This window comes from Trachypithecus francoisi, unplaced genomic scaffold, assembly GCF_009764315.1.
Source record: "Trachypithecus francoisi isolate TF-2019V2 unplaced genomic scaffold, Tfra_2.0 Lachesis_group17, whole genome shotgun sequence".
NCBI classification, from domain to species: Eukaryota; Metazoa; Chordata; class Mammalia; order Primates; family Cercopithecidae; genus Trachypithecus; species Trachypithecus francoisi.
The window spans coordinates 84,531,432-84,550,068 of NW_022681462.1; positions in this window are offsets into that span (position 1 = coordinate 84,531,432).

The window sequence follows — 18,637 nt, forward strand, 5'->3', positions numbered from 1 at the left end:
CCAGGAGGAAGGCACGCAGCAGACTCTTACACAACAGACTTGGGAGCCAGCAGGGCAATCACGATATATTCCTTCTTGGAATGGCCGAGAACCTATCATCTCAGCCCTGTCCCACATCATGGAGGAACTAAAACCCACACCCCCACACTGTGGCACCCTCATGCATGGCCCTCACAGCACACAAACATTCTCCACTCTTTACAACAGATGGACTTGGATGATCTGTGTCTCTCAAAAGATTTCATATAATGGAAACCCCTACATGTCTATAGATCTGGTTTTTGTTTTAGAATTGCCAGAGTCCTTGCAATAAAGAAAAACTTATGTCCTGAGATCAAACGTTGACTCTTTTCTTTATTATTCCTTATGGACCTCTTTCAGTCTATCTCCACATAATGGTACAGTTTTACCCTCCTGTAATCTTCAGGAGAGCCTGAAGCAGAGTGAGTTTTAGACCAAATCTAGGCATGCTGGTGTCACACTGAGAAGTGAGGAAAAGAGGAAATAGAAGGTCTAAAAAAGAGATTAAGATGTGCTGTGCTTTAACCTAGAGTGCTGTAAATTACTTCCAGTTTGTCACTTGGCAGATTTGCTCCTCAATCCATGTCTGCTCTAAATATAAGTGCTCTGGGTTCCCAAAATACTTCTCCCTTCTCACCCCCTTTGATCGTCTCATTCGTTGGCAGATTTCAGACTGGTATGAATCAGTAAGTGTCCATTTAATTCTCTAAGGCTAGATTCAGTGATGTCCTTTAAGCAGATGGACAGATATTTTAGGAAGTGCTGGAGGTCTTGGTGTTACCTACTCAAGTTGTGACACATGGGGAGGCCACTTGATTATGAAGCCAAATAATAATGTAGGCATATAATATATATAATATATATTTTATTATATATATTATGTATATAATATATAATGCCTTTTATAATAATATATAATATACAATGCTTTTTATAATAATGCCATATACAGCCCTCTCAGCACAGTGTCCACTTGGGTGAAACATTCTGCCCCAAGTAACTTCTGCATGTGTAACTCATGAAGGTGCTGTTCAAATTTTCTCTTCCAGGACGCGGATGGCAATTCTCTCCTCCTTGCTCCTACTTGTACTAATTTTGTGATACATAGCCCTGTTCAGGTAGTGGGTTAGCATTATGACAGAACTCAGAAATCATCACCAAGTGATGAGTTTGTTTGGGCAAAGAATGTGTCCATTTTCCATTCATCGTCTTGAAATTTCATAGCAAATATCCTGAAGCAGTGAAGGGGCCAAATATAACTTTGCAGAAGCCAATAGGCAGTGTAGCTTGTTTACAGAGAAGAACTACTTGAATAGATGTTCTGTCATGGTGCTTGGTACCAAGGCCCTTCTGTAGGCCAGACCTTGAACTTAGGAGAGGGACGGCTCTTCTGCGGTGCCCTTCCTTGTCTCTGCATTCCTGGTGTCCTGGTGACCTCACCTCCTGCTCAACCAAACCTGCTGCTCCCAGATCATGGCCTAACCCTCCTTGTATTCTTCTGGGCTCTTCTCTCTGTAAGTTATCTTTCATGAGGAAGGAGTTAATTTTTCTTTCTTTCTTTTTTTTTTTTTTTTTGGCCAAGGGGGTTTAAGGAAGTAGAGCAAACCTTCCAAAAGAAATTTAAAAAACAAAAAAAAATGGGGTGTCTTCGTCTAAGATACTTCTTCTGCCTGCAATAATGTGGTTGTAAAAGTGACAAAACATAGGTCTTTGGTGGGTTGCTGTTTTTCTCTCAGCCTGAGAGAAAAACAATGACTATTTTTTTTCCCAGTAAAGCCTCCCCCTTTAAAACTGGTTAACAATAGGTGCTATTGAGAGCACACCTGAAGCCTTCTGTGCATATGAAATCAATGGAGAACTCACAGCAGTCTCCAAGGACTCTTTTTAAAATCACCTTGGACCTGGTATCTCAGAAAGAAAGTAAAAAAGAAGCTAAATATCATTGCCATGCACAAGGCATTTCACTACTTGCTACTTTAATTTCTAAAAACTCTACAGCTCTATTATAAGGAGCACATAGTCTATTATCTCTTGATAATAACCTTAAATAAATGCCAAACACAGAGGTCTAAAATTATTTCTGGCCTCATGCATCACTTACATTCTATGTAATGGCCCTGAGATTGACTAAAAATAATGAAATGTATTCAGTCTGCGGAGTTTATTTATTTATTTATTTTTATTTTTTATTTATTTATTTGTGTGTGTGTGTGTGTTGTGTGTTCTATAGACTCTTCCAGAAATTAGTACATGGATATCCCCCCGATAATGTTAAGCCTTTGCAAAACATAGAAGGGCCCGTAAGTGAGCCTAATTTTTCTTTTAATTTTTATAAAAAATGCCTTTTGTGTATCTCTCTCCTTTCCTTGACTTGCCACTTCCAGTTTGTTCCCAAGTTCTCTTAGTTCATCCTCTTATCAATCCTACCTAAAATCCACGCTTTTTTTTTTTTTAATCCTTATTATCATCACTTTCCTCCAGGTCCTCATGACCTCTCAATTTTATTTTTGCTACAGCCTCTCCCTGGTACTGCCTCACTCTGGTCTCTCCACGCTGCTGTTAGAATAATTTTTCTGACCTGTAAAATTGGACTTTCACAGTCTTGCTTATTTTTCCAAGTTAAAGCTAAACTTCTAAACACTTCGAGTACAACCTTTGGTTGATACTACTCCCACTTGGTTCTGTAAATGTTTTTCAGTATAGCCCCAGAAACAGTCCCCTTTTTGTAGCTATAATATTGTAGCCGCTCAAGTCTCCATTCTGTTTCATCCCTGGACTTCTGTTAATTCTGCTTTATCTGTTTAGAATTCCTCTCTCTTCACTCTCTTGCTGGCTAACTCCTAGATATCCATTCAAAGCCAGTAAGTTGTCACTCTTTCCAACAAGGCCAGCAACATCCTCCTTGAGCCTAAACTCCTCCTTAGTAATCTCAGTGCCCTATGCATAAATCTATCCCTATGACCCTGTCACTTTCCTTTCTTTTTCCCTGGCTACATTTTAAATTCCTTGTGGGAAGAGACCTTGTTTTGTATCTTCAAGATTTAGCATAATGTCTTTAAGACCCCTTGTATAAAATTGATGTGTTCGGGCAAATTAATGAGGTTGACACATTGTTAGCAAATAAACAGGAACTTACAACTTCAAATGAATGCTGCCTTTTCTGAAAATATTTTCTTTTTTAGCCTAAAGTGTAGGCTTAATCTAGTGAAGAAACTCCTCTTTGGGGACAGCTTTTGGAGCCCATTTATGTGTCACATAAGGAAATTAGGCTCAACTTCATAGGCATGTTGCCATATGTGACATAAAATTATCCCTCTGCTTCATCACCCGGCTTATTAATCAGAGTTGACTGAATGGCTTCTGATGAGGGTGAATTGTATTTTTTAGCAACAAAGGACACAATTTGCTACCACTGAAAATTTTAAAAAGAAAAAAACATGTTCTCACCAGCTCTGAAATCCTGTAATATATGTGTTATCACCTATGGGGACTGTTTGGAAGAATGGGTTTCAATTTTTGCCAAAGAATTGCTTATTTCATCAGGCCTGTAACATACAGACAGCATGGGCTTAGTAACAAAAGCACAAATTTTAAAGTCAAGTGCTTTAAACTTGATTTCGCACCCTGACTCCTGCCACTTAGGTGGCCTTGGATAAGTGATGGACTTTGGGGAAATGAATAGAGTTCAGATTATTGTGCTAACATGAGGTCATAGATGCTCAAGAATGTGGGTAATCCTTAAATAATAACTGTTATAAAATGTATTTTTATTGATTGTTTACTATGCATTGAACTGAGCTAAAATGTTCCTAATAATTTTATGTAATTCTCTCAAAAAAGACCAATTTATATATAAGGAAATGGAAGCTCAGAGAGAGAAGAACTTTGCTCATAGTGACAGAGCTATTAAAGGGTAGAGAAAAATCAAAGTTTTCACTGAAGCAGTTTGACTTGGTAGCCAATTGTTTTTTCTTTTTCTTTTTTTTTTTTGAGACTGAGTCTCACTCTGTCACCCAGGCCGGAGTGTAGTGGCACAATCTTGGCTCACTGCAAGCTCTGTCTCCTGGGTTCATGCCCTTCTTCTGTCTCAGCTTCCCAAGTAGCTGGGACTACAGGCGCCTGCCACCATGCCCAGCTAATTTTGTTGTATTTTTTTAGTAGAGACGGATTTTCACTGTGTTAGCCAGTATGGTCTCTATCTCCTGACCTCGTGATCTGCCCACCTTGGCCTCCCAAAGTACTGGGATTACAGGCGTGAGCCACCATGCCCGGCCTGACTCTGTAGCCAATATTTTTAAGCACCTTTTCCCCATTTCTTACAAAACTATCACCACTTCCAGATCCTCTAGCAGTACAGAGTCAACATGTTGATGAATTTTAATTTGGGACTATTTCTATTTCCTTATCAAGTTATATTTATATAAACACAAGTTTTTGGTGACTCATTTACGAACATCTCACTTCAAATACATATAAAATTGAACACACGCACACACACATGCACACTCCTCTCCTCTAGATACTCTTCAAGAAACACTATATAACTCCCCAGGGGCTTGACTGAGGATCACTTGTGAAGCATCGTTTTGGTGAATGATGTATCTCCAAACAGAGAGAAAATCTTTCTGAAGGGCTGTCACATGTAAGAGGGTGCAGACAGTTTGTATGGCCCCTAGAAGTCACAAGGAAGACAAATGGATGGAACTTACAGGAAGACACTATTTCAGTTTATTGTGAGCAGGAAGCAGGTGACAATCAGAGGAGCCCAAGAGCAGGGCAGGCTGCCTTGTAAGGCACAGCACTTTCTGTCACCAGTGGCATCCAAACAGAAGGTGAAAGACCCCTGTCAAGAATGCCATAGACAAACCCCCCAGGAGGATGTTGGGTCACATGTCCTGTACAGTTCCTTACAGCCTTCAGTATTTGACATTTCATAAAGGATCCAGGACTGTGGTGACCCTAACCCTACTCCGTGAACCATAGAGCTGCCAGACCAAGTACTCCATAACTCAGAGTGAAAGGGGTTCTGGGCAGGTCTCTCAGGGCAGAGACGATGCCAGAGATGACATCTTAATGTCTTTCCTAGCTTCTGTCTGATACAGAATGTCAGTGCTTAACTCTGTGCACAAATTAATCATCAAGTAGAAAATCAGTAGTTTATTCTTTCACTGATGTTTTTCAATTTAATATTTGCAATATTAATTGGACAATGTCTGCTGAAAAGATATCTAAAGATCTGAAAGGCTACTTTTAAATAGGCATTTACAATACCTGTCGTTGTGTACAAATTGACTTATTTAGTTCTCTCAACAGTATTTTGGAAATAGGTATTATCTTCATTTTACAGATTCGGAAATGTAGGCTTAGAGAGCTGCATAGTCTTCATAACCAAAATGTGAAATGTCAGACATGAAGACCACCACAGTGAGAGGAGGAAGATTTATTTGATACAAAGAACATGTATAGAGCAATAGATGACGTATCTCCATCTGTAAGAATGGTTTCTCAGGTGTATCCATTCCAGATGCTGGGATCCACGGTTTTGATCTCAGCTTTCCTTACCAGTAACTCTCTTGATTCAGTGGTTTCTGGTTTCAGTTCCTTACAGGAAAACTCAGTATCTCAGCTACTTAATGTGGGGGGCCAACAGAAGCACCCAAGGAATTATAGGTTTGATCAGTGTGAATTGAATTTCATTTTCAATCTAGTGTGTCAAATGGTCCATACTCAGTAGAAAGTGAAATACGCTACTGAAATAATATGTCCCTCATGTCAATAAAAAATCATTATAATTTTGTATTAAGAATAATCCAGACGGAATTTCTAACATTATCTCCTTCCCCCACATTTTTCTCATATTTCCTCAAATAAATTAGGTCATTAGAGTTTGACATCTTTGCAGTTAAACCCATGTCAGACACCACTCTGTTAAACATAGCAGGTTGGTTTGAGAACTGGTAGGAAATCCATACAACAGAATATTACACAGCAATGAGAAAGAGAATGAATAAGCTACTGCTACATGTAACAATATAGATGAGTCACAAGGAATAATGTTGAACAAAAGAAGCCAGGCAGAAAATTTACAGTTCAATTTGTATAAAGCTAAAATACGGTATTTAAATTAGAGTGACTGGTATATTTTGGGGTAGGTATAGGTGAGACTTCGATAGGAACTTTGAGATGTTAGTGATGGTTTTTATTTTTCTTAAAGCAGGATTTAAAATTTCACCAAGACCAACATTTATGCTTATTTGTGCACTTTTTTAAAAGGCTATATTTCAATTAAGAGTTTCCAAAAAAAAAAAAAAAAAATGCTTAGAAGGAAGAAACCACATTCAGACCTCTGCTCTGTTCCAGGAAAGCTAGTGATTGCGAGAGCAGAATAATAGAAGCAGATGAGCATCTTTCTCCTCACTAACATCTTTCTCCCTTCCCCATGGAACGAGTTTCTGCAAGTGCTTTCTATGCAGGTAGTTTCTGACAAAATTGAGAAAGGAAATGAACTTTTGCTGCACCCTTTTACATACAACAGCAATCAAAAAGCCATTTAAGGAAGGATATTCAAACATCAGGCAAATGTGAGATCCTTGCAGTGTCCAAGATTCCATCATCTGGAAACCTGGAAAGTCTGGATTTGGAAAAGATATTTGCCCAAGGTCACTCAGCTCAGAAGAGGCTCCCATCCTTTACGTTCATATTTTCAAAAGTGTATTTCTTATAACATTCATGCCATATGATGGTGATGGACGCCACAGATAAAAGGGTTCCAGAGGCAATTTAATGTCAGAAAGGCCATGCTACAGAATGCCTCATAGCCTTTCATATACTGGTTTATCTCTAGTGGACTTGTGTTGAGATCCATTGCATCAGACATCCTTGTCCCCATTAAAATGAACTTTAGTTATCTTGGGAGGCAGAGGGGAGGAAGTTGGGAGCAAGTATAAACACAATGCATAGCTTGGTCTAGATCGTCAAATACTAATTTAATGTACTCAAAATTCTTAAAGAAAAATCTGCCAGGGATTTAAGTCAGCATTCATGGAGAATAAGAGTGTTGCCAAAGGAAGAAGGAAAAATGAAAGTTGATAAATCAGGTACTGTGGATTCAAATGCCAACTTTGTCACTTGTATCTTATACAAACCTTTCCCTCTTCTCCCACAGATATTTGTGTGGTTTACATCCTCCATTCTTTCAGGACCCAGCACAAATGCTACTTTCTGAGAGAGATCTTACCTGAGCCTATTCTGTAAAATAGAACTCCCATCACTACCCTCTACCCTGTCCTGCATTTCATTGTCCATAACACCAATTATCTGCTTATATGTTTATTTTCTGCCTTTCACAACAAGAGAGTGAATTTTATGAAGACAGAATCTTTATTTTTTTTCATCACAACAACACTCTAGTGTATAGAACTATGCCTGCAGCATTAGGGCTCAATAAATATTTGAAGCGCCTTTTAAAATAGAAAATATTTGTGCAGATCTAAGATAATATTAGCATTTACTATTGGTTATTCTGTCTGTTTATTCCCTCTAGCTCTAGATATCTATTCTTGAACTTTAGCCATGAAAATTTGCCCTTAAATGTGCCAAAGTGTCCTCTATACCAGCTAACCCTGTCCTGAACCTTGAACCTACTCAACCAGACTACATGGTACCAGCATAGATCAGCCCAGAAAACCTGCCCTGGTTTCCAGGAGTCTGGCTTCAGTAAATCACCCTTAGCTCCCTTGGTGTAATCCCAAATCACAGACTTTTAGAGTGTTCTTGGCTCTCCTTCCAGCATTCACAGCCACTGGATGCAAATGACTCCTCTGGCAGATAATTATGGGGTACATACTCTAGAAACGGTGATCAAGACTCCATTCCAGAATTCTTCCTGAATCAGCGCTTCTGTAGCCTTTCATAGATTTGGCCAGCCTGTATTATCCTCAATATGTTCTTCTGCTGCCAGAAAACTTCAATACTGTCACTGGCTCAGAGGTTGTGAGCCTAGCATGGGGTTTGAGGTTATTCGCAGATAATATTGTTTGTCTTTGGGCTTTGTCTTCAGGGTCCTCCCACCTGAAACTTGCTTGCATGGACCATAACAATTAGCTATAGTTCCCTGAGAGTCATCTGGCCCAGGATGGACTCCTGCCATTTTGGTTAACACGTGGATTGGTGGACACATTCCTTTCATCTTTCTTAGGTTTTGACTGTAAACATCATGGTAAATTAATTCTAAATGTAACTGGATTATCTTTCCTTCTGGTTTGGGAACTTATCATATACTTCTTTCAATATTGGAGCCAAGGCTGTAATGCTCACTTTTTGGATGTAATAGGAAGTCTTATCCAAAGCACCTAGTCCCTTCCTGCCCAGGAACTTTTTGAGCTCACTGATGTCCGGTTGGAGGTGAGAAGTCCAGTGGGTGTGTTCTAGCCTCAGTGCCATGGCTGCCATATCAATATATCAATGAGGACTTGATAGGAGAGGCAGAACCAACAAGAATGATACATAAAAAAGGATTTATTGTAGGGATTTGACCTTATACAATTATAGAAGTTGGTTGAACAGTATTTTTAAGGTTATTGCCTCTGTGTCTACTACAGGGGTCTGAAATCAGAATGGCAGAAAGTTAAAAAAGAAACATGGACATAAAGTAGGGCAGAGCAACAAGAAACTGAAATTTGTGAGAATAAACCAGAACCCATGAAGATAGACTGGAATCGACATAAGCTGTCACTGTCTTCAGTGATATGGGTGACCTATGGTAGAAGCTTGCTCCCTTCCTCATGATGTTAAACACACATGGCCCATGAGTCAGGGTAGCTGAAGGAGGGAATGGTTGACAGCTGGGGGAACAGCAAGGCTTGCTGCTATTCTATGCCAACAAGGTGAGCCAGCAGATAATCAGCAAAGTACCTACCTGGCAAAACCAGATGCCCTACACTGATTTTTGAAGCCTAAGAGGAATATGACTCCTCCTTCATTTCCAGTTTCCAAATCTCATGTAAAATGTCTCCAGTTGCCTATACTGACATAGAACTATTCAGGGTAAGGAATTACAAGAAACATGCTCCATATTAGCTAAATGGACACAAGACGAATCCACCATAGTCTACCTCTTTTTAGCTTTGCATTCATATCTTTATCATCATCTTTAAAAACTTTATTTAATTTCCAAATAAATACAGTGGCAAAATCATGTTTTCATTGGTCAGTATACAAATAGCGTTTGTACAACCTAGGGTACAAACAAGCTCACTCTTTCCCCAAAGAAAGATACAAAATCTGTTTATCCATATTTGGGTAATATATTTATTTTCTAACTGAGTTATATTTATATTTTTGAGATCTTGTAGGTTAAATAGTAAGATGTAAGGTTAATTACTTGCAACATAATAAAAAAAAATAGGAATTTTTGTCTCTGCCCTCAGTTCTTGCTGCAGACCCCCTAAAACCTTTGTGCTGGGTGCGTGTTTTGTTTTTGACCTTACTTCCGACACAGAATTCCTAATTCTTTGGCATTTCCTGGTGATGAGAGCAACTTTTGTTCTAATGAGATGAGTCGGTGGACTCCTGGGTGGAGGCTGGCCAACAGAAAAATGAAGCCATAATTAGAACCCTATAACTTTCAGGTCTACCTCCTACTTTCTCCAGGAAGGAGAAAGGGGCTGGATAATGAGTTAATAATCAATCTTGCCTACATAGTGAAGCCCCCATAAACATTCCTAAGGTACAGGTTTCAAAGAGCTTTTGGGTTGGTGAATAAGAACACATCCACAGGCTGGGGAGTAGGCACACTTCAATTCCAAGGGGTTCGAAACTCCTATGTTTGCTAATCTTCTGAGCCATGCCCTGTGAATCTCTTCATCTGGCTGTTCAATTGTATGCATTAAGAAATACTCCATAATAAGCCGACAATAGTGAGAGGGAGGTTGTGGGAACCTCCAGTCTGTAGCAAGTCAAACAGAAGTTGTGGTTGGCTTGGGGACCTGCTACTTCCAATTGTCATCTGAAGTGAGGGCCAGTTTTGTAGGATTGAACTCCTACTTTGTGGGGCCGGCACTAACTCCAATTAGTGTCTGAATTGAATTGGCCAGTGTGGGGACATGGACACACACACACACACACACACACACACAAGTGTTCTTTGTTGTTTTTCTCTCTACTCACTATCAGCATACATTATGTTAAATGGTAGAGAAATGAGAGAATAAAAATTCTATGATATATACACAAACATATTGGTATGAAAACAACAAATAAACATAACTGTTACAGATCTCATTTCTACAATTTATCCCTTGATCATAGTTAGTTTTTATAATTATCTTCTTCCACTGTCCATTGCACATTCCTTTTGCCTTCAGTAAGCTCCTTGGCTATTTTTGCTTCATTGCCAGTGAGGTGACACAAATCTTTGTACCTGAAAACTGGGTCATTAGCAGCCCTCCCTATTGATATTTTTTTACATTAATTTTCTTTGACTTTAATCAAGGGACATGGGAGTATTCAGTGGACCTCACTCTGCATTCTATACATATTCTTTCTTAACCCCATTGTAAAGATGTCATCCAATGTCCTCTTGATAGGATAAATTATGCATATCTATGCATAACTCCCTTCTTTGCCCATTGATTCACATAACGGCCAGGGGAAAGCTTAACCTTCAGTCAGGGAAACCACCTGAGTATCCTGGTAGAAATGACTATCAGTTTAGAACTAAGAATTCTAGACATCTGGAATATAAGAGCCCAAAGCTGTGTGAACAGGAGCAGACATTTCACTGTGGATCACTAGGAATTATAGTGAGAGGAGCTACTTCCATTTCTACCCCTTGTTCCTTGAGCTTATGAATATTGACAATAGGAGAAACACACCATTTGTTGGTTGCCAATTTAGGTCTGTACTGCATCCTTGACGACATTATCCCAGCAAGCACCCTGAGTTTTCAAAAGGTCATTTTAGGAGTATTCTTGGAAATGTCAGAGCAGGAAATACTAGAAATCTGTGTCCCCACTCAGATAATAATTACACTGGTGGAATCTTCTGATACAACTCGTTTGGAACTCTGGAGGCAATTGAAGGCTTCCAGGGAGAAGGCTTAAATGGTAAATTGTGGTTAATTTTATTTAATTTCAGTTCTTAGCTAGGCAGTAACTACTGATCTCTCACTCCCAGCCTTGTAACAGGAAACTGCACATGTTTCTAGAGCAGCTGACACGTAGCTTCTGGGAGTCGGAGCGGGCAATAAGGACACCCAAATATTGGGGATGTAAGTTCTGATCACTAATTGTTATTCTTGATCATAGAGTTTCAGACACAGAGTTGGGGACACATTGTTGCACCTCCTCTCATTTTTGCAAGCCCCTCCCGCTCCAGGTGGTGTGTCTTTCAAGAGAATTAAAGGGCTATCACCTTTTTATTTGCCCTTCATTTATTTGTGTTTTTCCCATTGGAAGTCACACATTAAAGATTAGGATATTCAAAGCAGCTCCGTATATGGGGGACATTAGAAAGTCACCATGCATGCCCAAGGAATGGTACAAGGCCAAAAGAATGCCTGAAAGGAGCTTAAATGGACACCTATGGCTTATTCTTGGCACAGATACATCATATAGCAATCAAATCAATCCAAACCAACCAACCAACCAACCAAACAAACAAAACCCAGAAAACCCCAGGGAAGGGGTAGGATCTGATCTACAGAGTTACTACATTATTAGATGCCAATGTCCAGTTTCGACAAAAATGTCACAAGGCATGCAAAGAAACAGAAAAATATATCTCATTCAAAAGAAAAAAGAAACCAACAGAAACTGTCCCTCAGAAAGGCCTGATGCCAGATCTAGTAGACAAAGACGTTAAAATAACTGTCTTAAAAATGCTCAAAGAATGAAGGAAATACATGAAGAAAGTCAAGAAAGCAATGTATGAACAAAATGAAGATATCAGTAAGGATACACAAAACCTTTTTTAAAAGCCAAAAGGAAATTCTGGAGCTGAAATATGCAATAACTAAAATAAAAATTCACTAGAAGGATTCAAAAGCAGATTTGATCAGAAAGAAGAAAGAGTCAGTGAACTTGAAAATAAGATAATGGAAATTATCAAGTCTGAGGAACAGAGAGAAACAATAATTGCAGAAAATTAAAAAGATTCTAACGGACCTGTGGGGCACCATCAAGCAGACCAACTTAAACACTGTGCTAATCTCAGAATGAAAAGAGAAAGAGAAAGGAGCACAGAGAATATTTGAATAAATAATGGCTCGAAATATTTCAACTTTGATGGAAGACATGAATATGAACATCCAAAAAGATCAATCAAATACTAGTAGTATGAAATCAAAGAGATTCACACCAAAACACATTAAAATCAAACTGTCAAAAGCAAGAAAAAAATCTTAAAAAGCAACAATAAAAAAGAAACTTGTCACAAACAAGAAAATATCCTTGATAAGATTATCAGTAGATTTTACATCAGAAAATTTGGAGGTTGCCAGAAGGCAACATGATGACATATTTGAAGTGCTAAAAGAAAAAAAAAATAATGAAAACAACCTCAACTAAGAATCCTGTATCTGGCAAAACTGTCCTTCAAAAATAAGAGAGAAATTGACTCCCAGAGACACAAAAGCTGATAGAATTTGTTACCACTAGTCCTGCTCTGTAAAAAATTTTGAGGGGAGTCCTTCCAAGTGAAATGAAAGGACACTAAAGAGCAAATAGAAGCTGTATGAAGAAATAAAGATCTCAGTAAAGGTAAGTACATGGACAATTATAAGAGCTAGTATTATAACAACTTTATAACTTCACACTTTGTTTCTACATAGTTTAAGAGATTAGTGTAGTAACAAAGAGAATACTAGCTTATAAAGATGCAATTTTGTGATATCAATATCCAAAAAGTGTGAGATCAGAGCTGTAAAAGAATAGTTTTGTATGGTAAGCTGTTATAAATTTAAATTAAAGTTCTATAATTTTAGTGTTACATGTAATACCCATGGAAACATAGAAAAATCTTTAGAATATACACAAAAGGAAATGAGAGAGGAATTAAAACGTATCATTACAAAAAATCAGCTGAACAAAGAATATGTAGAAGAGAAATACAAAAAATGACAAAAGCTATAAAATACAGAGAAAACAAATAGCAAAATAACAGTCCCTTTTATCAGAAATTATTGTAGTTGTAAATGAATTAACTTCTTAGTCAAAAGACATACATTTGCAAAATAGATTTTTAAAAACCATGATTGAATTATATTCTGTCTACAAGAGACTCACTTTTGATCCAAAGGCACAAATAAATTGAAAGTAAAAGGATGGAAAAAGGTATTCCATTCAAATGTTAACTGAAACCACAAGGGCAATTATACTCGTATTAGACAAAATAGACTAGAAATTTAAAAAAAATTGCAAGAGACAAAGAAGCACATTATATGTTAGTAAAGGTTCAATACAGCAAAAAGATATCATAATTTTAAACATTTTTGCACCTAATAATAGACCATCAAAATATATCAGACAACAGACAGAATCAAAGGGAGAAATAGAAAGTTCTACAATAATAGTTGGAGATGTCATTACCCAATTCTTAATAATAAGTGGAATAACGAGACAGAAAATAAGTAAGAAAATGAAGGGCTCAACACAATAAGCCAACTGGATCTAACAGACATATACAAAACATTCTATCCAATAACAACATCATATACATTCTTCTCAATTTCACAGGGAAATTTCCAGGAGAGATCAAATGTTAGAACACAACGTAAGACTTAATAGACTTAAAAATAGATATCATACAAAGTATTTCCAACCACAATGAGGTAAAATTAGAAGTAAATAATAGAAGTAAAACTGGAAAATTCACAAACTTTTGGAAATTAAACAACACACTCTTAAAAACCAGTGGATCAAAGAAGATATCACAAGAAAAAATAGAAACTGCTTTGAGAGAAATTAAATGAAACACAATATACCAAAACGTATTAGGTGCAGCTAAAGCAACTATAAATGAAATTTATAACTATAAATGCTTACTTTAAAAAACATAAAAGTTCTCAAATCAACAATCTAACTTTGCATCTAAAGAAATGAGAGAAAGAACAAACTAAACCAAAAGCTTGCAGAAAAATGGAGATTATAACCAAATTCCACATGTTCTCACTTACAATTGGGAGCTAAATGATAAGAACACATGCATATGGACACATAGAGGAGAACAATACACTCTGGGGCCTATCGGAGGGTGGAGGTTGAGAGGAAGGAAAGGATAAGGAAAAAATAACTAACGGGTACTAGGCTTAATTCCTGGGTGATGAAAGAATTGGTACAAAAAAATTCCCATGACACAAGTTTACCTATGTAACAAACCTGCACATGTACCCTTGAACTTAAAATGAAAGTTAAAATGAATAAAATAAATTGGAGGTTATAAAAATCAGAACAGAGAAAAATGAGAATATAGAATAGAAAAGCTATGGAGACAATCACGAAATCAAAAGTTCACAGCAGACACTGGGGACTACTAGAGATGGGAGGGACAGAGGGAGCGGAGCAAGGGTTGAATAACTATCGGGTACTATGCTCACTACCTACTTGGGTGATGGGATCAATCATACCCTAAACCTCAGTATCACACAATATACGCATGTGACATGTACCCCCACCCTGAATCTAAAATAAGAGTTGAAATTAAAAAAAAAACCTCATGAAAATTTGTTCTTTGAAAAGATCAACAAAATTGGCAAACATGCTTGATGAATTAAGAAAAGAAAAAGAAGTCTCAACTTACCAGAATCTTAAATGAAAGTGGGGACATTATTACTAACTCTACAGAAATTAAAAGGATTGTAGGGGAGTACTGTGAACAATTGTATACCAAGAAATTTGGTAAGATAGATGAAATGGATGAATTCATAGAAACACAAAGCATAAAAAGATTAAATTATGAGAAAATTGAAAATCTGAATAGACCTATAACTAGTCAGAGATTCAATCAAATCTCCCAAAACAGAAAAGTCCTGGGCTTGATGGCTTTACTGGTGAATTCACCAAACATTTAAAGAGCTAACCGCAAGCTTTCTCAAACTAAAAAAAAAAAAAATAAATAAATAAAGAAGGGGAAATACTTTCTAACTTATCCTGTAGATCCAGTATTACCCTGGTACCAAAGCCATACAAAGACACTAAAAGAAACTATAGACCAATATCTCTTATGGACATTGACAAAAATCCTCAACAAAATACCATCAAACTGAATTCAGCAGCATATTAAACTGATTAAACATATTAAACTGAAATAAACACCATGATCAACTGTGTTTATTTCAGGAATCCAAGGATGGTTCAACATAAACATTTATTAATATAATACACCACATTAACAGAGTGAAAGGAAAAAAAACATAATTATCTCAATTGATGTAGAAAAAGCTTTTGACAAAATTGAACACCATTTTATTTTAAAACATTCAATAAACTAGGAGTAGAAGAAAACTATCTTAACATAAAGATAGTTTTCATATTAATAAAAGCCAAATATGAAAAACCAGCAGCAAATATCATGTTCAATGGTAAAAGACTGAAAGCTTTACCTCTAAGATCAGGAACATCCCTGCAAGCAAGAATGCCTGCTTGCAGCACTTCTATTCAACATGGCTTTGGAAATTCTATCCAGGTCAATGATGCCATGAAAAGAAATAAAAGGCAACAAAATTGGAAAGAAAGAAGTTAAATTATCATGTGTATTTGCAGATGATATGATCTTATATGTAAAAACCCCAGAGATTTCCTACAAAAAATTTAAAATTAATAAACAATTTCAGCAAAGGAGCAGGATACAAACTTAACACACAAAAATTAGTAGCATTCCTACATACAAAGAAGGAACAATCTGCAAAGAAAATTAAGAAAATAATTTCATATACAATAGCATCAAAAAGAATAAAATACTTCAGAATGAATTCAATCAAGGGGATAAAAACTTGTACAATGACAACTATAATACATTGTTGAAAGAATTAAAGAATACATAAATAAGTGGAAATGCACCTTATGTTCATGGATCAGAATAATATTGTTAAGATATCAATATCATCCAAAGCAACCTACATATCCAATATGATTCCCATCAAATTTCCAATGGCTTTTTTTGCAGAGTAGAAAAATCCATCCTAAAATGTATATGGAATCTCAAAGAACATCAAATAGCCAAAGCAATCTTGAAAATGAACAAAACTAAACAACTCACACTTCTGGATGTCAAAACTTACAACAAAATTACAGTAGTTAAAACAGTGTGATATTGGGATAAAAACAGACATATACACACAGAAACATAACAGAGAGCCCAGAAATAAACCTTAATATATATGATAAAATAATTTTGGCAAAGGTGGCAAGACCATTCAGTGGTTAAAGGGGAGTCTTTTAACAAATGTTTCTAGGAAAGCTGGATATCTTAATGTGAAAGATAGAAGTTGGACCTGTACTTAACACTATATAAAGAAAAATTAACTCAAAATAGATCAAAGCCCTAAGTGTAACACTTAAATCTATAAAACTCTTAGAAGTAAACATAGGGTGATAGATTTACAATGTTAGATTTTGCAGTGAGTTCTTGGATATGGCAACAAAGGCACAGGAAACAACCAAAAAAATAGGTGAGTTACATTTTATGAAAAAATTTTAAAAATTGTATATCAAAAGACACTGTTAACAAAGTAAGAATGCAAACTATATGAGAAAATATTTTTAATTATGTATTTGCTAAGGGATTAATATTAAGAATATATAGAAAACTTTCAGCATTCAACAAGAAGCAAACAACCTTATTAAAAAATGAGCAAATAACTTGAATAAACATTTCTGCAAAGAAGTTATACAAATGGCCAATAAACATATGAAAAAACACTCAACATCCCTAATTATTAGGAAAATGCAAGTCAGAACTACAATGAGATACCACTTCATACTTCATACCTATGAGGAAGGCTACTATCGAAAAAACAAAAAAACACAAGTACTAGTGAGGATATTAATGAACTGGAATCCTTGTGTACCATTAGTGGGAATGTAAAATGGTACAGCTGTGTGGAAAACAGTGTTGTGTTTTCTCAAAGAAATTAAAAAATAGAATTGCCATCTGATACAGCAATTCAGCCCTCGGTACAGCTATCCAAAAGAATTGAAAGTGGGATTGCTATGAGATATTTTTAGACGTCTCTTCATAATAGCTAAGATAGACGCAATCTAACCATTCATCAATAGACGAATGGCTCAGCCAAATGTGATATATACATGCAATGGACTATTATTCAGCTTTAAAATGAAAAATATTCTGACAACATAGATGAACTTTGAAGACATTATGGTAAATAAAACAAGCCAATCACAAAAATACAAATACTGAATGATTCTATTAATATGAGGTACTTAGAATACTCAAAATCATAGAGACAGAAAATAGAATGATGATTGCAGGGCTTTTTGGGGTGGGATGGAATAGGGAGTTATTGTTTAATGGGTATAGTGTTTCAGTTTTGCAAGATGAAAAGAGTTCTTGAGATGGTTTTTGGTGATGATTGCACAATAATATGAATGTACTTATTACCACTAAACTGTATAGTTAAAAATGGTTAAAATGATAATTTTCTTGTTTTTTATATTTTATAACAATAAAAAATTAAGAAAAATAAAGTCACTCCACTGTTCCTTTGGGTTGGCTACTTCAGGGTGATAAAGAATAAGGTAACTCTTATGGAGTTCATAAGAATGAGCCAATGCCACAGTTTATTTGCTCTCAAATGAGTTCCTTAGTCAAAAGCAATGCTATGTGTGATGCCATAATGACAAATAAGGATGGTGAATTTGGAAAAAGTCTTGTAGGTAGTGAGGAAGGCAAATCTGTATCCCGGGTAAATGTATCTCCAATGATAGCAAAGATCTGCTTAAGCCTAATCTTTATACCATTTCCATTTGATGAACGAATGCTGCTCTGCATACCAACACTGATGACTGTGTGGGTCAGAAAACATCAAGTTCATGATTGGTTGCTCAGATTGCATGGTAACTTAGTGGCCCATGGTTAAATAGTCCTCACTAAGGGTAAGTAGCAAGCCAGAAGTTGCTTTTTAAAAGGAGAACAGTTATCTGCAGTGTATGGCAAAGCTTTGCTTCTAAATCCCAAGGCTCTGTGCTAAAGTTCACACATAGAAGTCTGACAAAGACTCTTTACAGCATTCTTATCTGCCACAGACACTTCAAGCACTATACGATCTTCCAGGTCTCATGGACTAAGTGGCAGAGGAGCTTGCATGGCTCCCTATATCTGTTGCAGTCTTTCTTGTTCTGGGCCTTTGTGCTGGCAGCTTCTTAGGTTGCTTGACGAATGGAATAGCATGCTCAAAGTATATGTGACCTCCAAAATCCAAAAAGACACATAAGCATTGTAATCCTTAATTAATGGTAAGAGGGGCAGGAGGCACAACTTATTCTTCTCAGAAGGTGTATATTGATATACCGCAGACCACTAGACACCTAAAAATTTCATTGAGGTGGCAGGTTCCTGAATTTTTGTAGGATTTATTTCCTATCTTCTGGAACACATCTAC